This window comes from Theobroma cacao, chromosome 5, assembly GCF_053813885.1.
Source record: "Theobroma cacao isolate CCN51 chromosome 5, ASM5381388v1, whole genome shotgun sequence".
Classification (NCBI taxonomy): Eukaryota; Viridiplantae; Streptophyta; class Magnoliopsida; order Malvales; family Malvaceae; genus Theobroma; species Theobroma cacao.
This window is the reverse complement of record NC_142643.1, coordinates 29,300,582-29,304,939: the sequence shown is the minus strand read 5'-3', so window position 1 is coordinate 29,304,939 and position 4,358 is coordinate 29,300,582. Positions and strand designations below refer to the sequence as shown.

General features: G+C 35.5%; 1 long non-coding RNA gene across 1 annotated transcript; it reads right to left on the bottom strand.

Annotated features, from left to right (window-relative positions):
* Window positions 1-274: 274 nt before the first annotated feature.
* LOC148762534 (uncharacterized) lies at window positions 275-2,315 on the bottom strand. The gene is made up of 3 exons (XR_016026469.1): window positions 2,136-2,315; window positions 1,405-1,484; window positions 275-538 (listed from the first exon to the last, which is right to left on the bottom strand). It is a non-coding gene; the product is annotated as an uncharacterized LOC148762534 (long non-coding RNA).
* Window positions 2,316-4,358: the final 2,043 nt, after the last annotated feature.

Below are 4,358 nucleotides of genomic sequence, written 5' to 3'. Positions count from 1 at the left end.
GCCGATCGAAACCCCGCAAGGCTTAGCATCAACTTTCGCATCTCCCCGGTGAGCGATAGTTATTAAATCTCGCATTTCAAGAAATCATAAGTTGTTTCCAACTCAAAACAATAAAAATATTATTTTCTAGCTCACTGGGGCATTTTCGTCATTTTTTTTTTGAAATTTCGAAATCCGAAAAAATGTAATATGTAAGTGGAAACACATATTACATGATTTAAATTAAATTTTGAAGTCTAAAACATTCGTTTAAAGTAAAATTATAGCTATTTGAATATAATAAAAATATTAAATAAAATATTCTATTTTCTTAAAACACAATATTTTCAAAGTCTTCCTAAAATAACTTTTGTAGCGTAAGAGTAAAATAAATTTATTCATATAGTAATAAAGATAATTAAAGTATGAAATTTCGTTTACAGTGACACGTGGGCCCCCAACTAACCAAGAAGGTGTAGAGCTACGAACCCTTACTTCCTATGATGCAACTCCGAGATTAATTCTCGTCTTAATCAACTATCAACAAATTGTCCTGAGCCTGAAAAATGGATAGGAAGAGGGGTGAGATTAAATAATCCCAGTGAGTAAACAATTACCATCAAAAGCATCTAAAGCCGAGTAGATGGAGACAATATAAAAACGTTATATCTCAATAATGTTCATAACACAAAATTCGTTTCAATCTATACCAAATAATTTCTTTTCATCAAAATTTCCCCGACTTATGAATTTTTTTAAACTTGGCCCCTGCCAATATCATTCTCGCGGGTACCTTCGTCAAGGTATCCCACTGAGACCGCCAAGGCTGTTCAATGACCCATACCCATAAACATGTTTTCACATCTGACACACAGCCGTTCCTTGGCGTTGGCTGAGTCTCACTCTCACGTGGTGGCCCGAACGTGAGGTGCACTCAAATCATACCTCAGGAGATACTTCACCCAACATCTCCCCCTGGAGGTAAGTATATAATTGAGTTACCGTGCCCCTCTCATAGGCAGTCCACGGAAACCCCCACCACTGCAGTGACCGTTTAATATACCACCAGACCCATAAAAATTCCAGTAGCATAATATGGCGAATAAAATGTAATCCAGTCTACCGAGACCAATCCAAAATTGTTCATATATTTCATGCCAACCCCAAAAATTTAACCATCATGCTACCATAGTGTCATAAGCCCCAATTTCAATAACATATAAAATCATAAATTTCAACACAGTCTCCATATACTCAATTTTCCCAAAACAATATTTGATTTCAAAACCAGTATAAATCTCATTTTTATTAAAAAACATTTTAATTGGAAAACATAATATTTTATAATTTAAATTCACCATTCAATAAAAGCATCAAACAAGTATAATAACTCTAGATATTTAAGACGATAAATTGTCCACTCACAGTTCTAGGAGTCGATGTACTCCTAATCTCAGTCTTCAAGCACAATGTTGGTACTTTTACCAGTGTAATTTGCTCACCACCTATCCACAATGTACAATACATAATTCACCACATCAATGCTTGACCATTATAAAATCAATTCAGGCTCGGTATATATGCATGATATGACATGCAACTTATCCGACTACCGCTTAAATGCGGTGCTAACCTAATTCGGCCTATTACTCGATTAAATTACTAACACGTCCAATTTAATCTCAAATTAATTTTTTTCAGTTTCTATACCTCAATTGCACCCAAATTGACTTAATGTCCCTCGGTGTGGTGCAAATTATCAGTCCTGATAGCAAATTACGAAAATACCCCTAATGGGTAAAAATTCATATTTTTGCTCCAAAAATTTCCATTATTTTTCTAGACTCATAATTCATCATTATTCATCATAATTCCTCAAATAAACATCAAGATCATCAGCCAATATTCCCCTAGAAAATTCAGCCAATAATGGTAATGGAGGAAAATAAATTCTTTTCTTGTTGTTTTGTTCCTAAATATGCTAAACTAACTTAAAACACTAACATAACTTAAAATCAAATTAATCTAACAAGTTTCTCTCTCCTAACCCATTTTTCCAGAATTGAATTCATCCTCAAATCACATGATTCAACCATGGAAAATGATGAGAAATGCATGAAAATGATAAATCTTAAGCTAAGCTTGAAAAATCATACCTTTAAACACTTGATTCCTTGAAAAATCACACTTTTTCTTTGAATTTTCTCACTCTAGGGTTTGTTCTTATTTCTCTCTCTCTCCTGCTGGTTTTGGCTGACCCTCCAAATGAAGAATTCTGGAATTTGCAAGCCTTTTAATAGGCTTAATAAAATATTATTATTTTATTTATTTTTTGAATATTTTATTATTTTATTTTTTTTTCTAGCCATCTTTTTGACTTTCTTTTTCCACCACTCAATCCTCTTCACTTATCCATGTCTTCCATGAAATTTCTAGACTTTTCCAAAGTTTTGGTGGAGCAAATTTTTAAAAATTACACTTTTACCCCCGTACAGTGAAAAATTACATTTTTACCCCAAAAATTGAAAAATTACCAAAATGCATAATTTTCACTCCTTATACTCATATCATGCTCCATTTAATCAAATTTGATCTAAATTCTCTCGAAAAATTCAATTTCTTCCTCGGGTGGTAAAATTACGATTTTGCCCCTAGATAGTGAAAATTCTTGTTTGACTCCGAATTGATCCTCGAACTCCTAATTACCATTTTGAGTCATCCCTGAACTGTGAAACTCTTAATTTCACCTTAAAATTCCTATTTGAACTAGTTCGAGGCTTAATCGACTTAATGATACCATTAGAGGCAATATCGTCTTTTAACGATTTCTCGAACTTCCTAAATATACAAACATTCTATCGAGCATGTGAATGATATTATAATTATTTTACAAAGCAGGGTTTGACAACACTACCCCCCTTAAAATAAAATTTTGTCCTCAAAATTTCACTTATTAACTCAAAGAAAAGGCGGGGTATTATCTTTTATTCGATGCTCAACTTCTCCTGTTATCTCCTTTATAGGGAATCTTAATTCACTAAAAATCATTCTTTATTTTAGTTAATCACAATATCACCCCACATATGTGTATATGCTTTATAATCCCATTTATGCATCCAAGATCTATCTTGATTTAATCATCGCATATGATGCAGTATCATAATTCCTCAGAGTCATCCCTTTGTCCTTAATCATCTTTCGTGCCTCTATATTGCTTTGTATCCTTCTTGTATTTCGACATCAATTTATTGCTTAAGATTTAAGTTCATTTGAACTTTGTATACCTCAAGTATTTTTGAGTTCTAATTTCCACAATATAGTAAGAAATTCTTACAACCATATTCCATATGAACTCATTTACTATATTATTCTTGAAACCTTTATTTACACGTCCATCACTTGGTATTTACATCCCCTATCACTATTTTACACCTTCGTCTAACTTTTCACTCACTTTCTCCAGATCGGACTCGTGCTTCATCTTCCGTTACAGCGAAAACTCTTGTTGAAGAACGAGTCAATGGCCTCAAAGGTGGTTGTGCTGGGGTGTTGCTACCCATTTCAGATCGTACAGCTACCCCCTGCCTCGGGTGTACTCCAGAGGAATCTCTCCTCTGCATATCCGTATGAGTTAATGGGGATGGAGCAACTACCGTAGCCCGTCCTAATTGTGGGCAGTCACTCCTAATGTGGCCCGGCTGGTCACAATGAAAGCATCTTATGCCCCAACACTCCCCAACATGATATCTCCCACATTTTGCGCATTTATTTAAACCTCCAAAACTCTTCTCGGAAGTACTACTCATCCCAGACCTGTTAAATCTCGGAGGTCTCTGCTGTAACTGTGAAAGTGGGGGTCGAGGAGATATCACCGGAACAGAAATAGTACTCTCAGAAGCAAATGTGTCCTTACCTCTTTTGGGCAGTTGACTAGAGGATACATTCGGGTTTCTCCTCTTTGCAAACTCAGCTCGCATTCTCCGATTTTCATTCGTGAGTTTTTCGGCCCTTAAAGCCATCTGTACAACTTCTTTATGAGGCTCCCGGCCTGTCACAGTCATCCTCTCTCTAATCTCGTTACGGAGCCCTTCTTCAAAATAACTAGCTTGATCTTGCTCAGACTTCACCAGGTCTGGCACATATGACATCAGCTCATTGAAACGAGCCTCGTACTCTTCTATGGTTAAATTCCCTTGTTGTAAACTTAGGAATTCTCTCTTCTTCTCTTTTTGATGAAAGTAGGTGTAGTATTGACCGTCGAATTCTTGTAGGAAGTCTATCCAAGTCAACGAAGTAATGGAACGTGATTTTACCGAGCTCCACCATGTACGAGCCTTCTTCTCTAGTAATCTTGTGGCCACCATTAACTTCATATCATC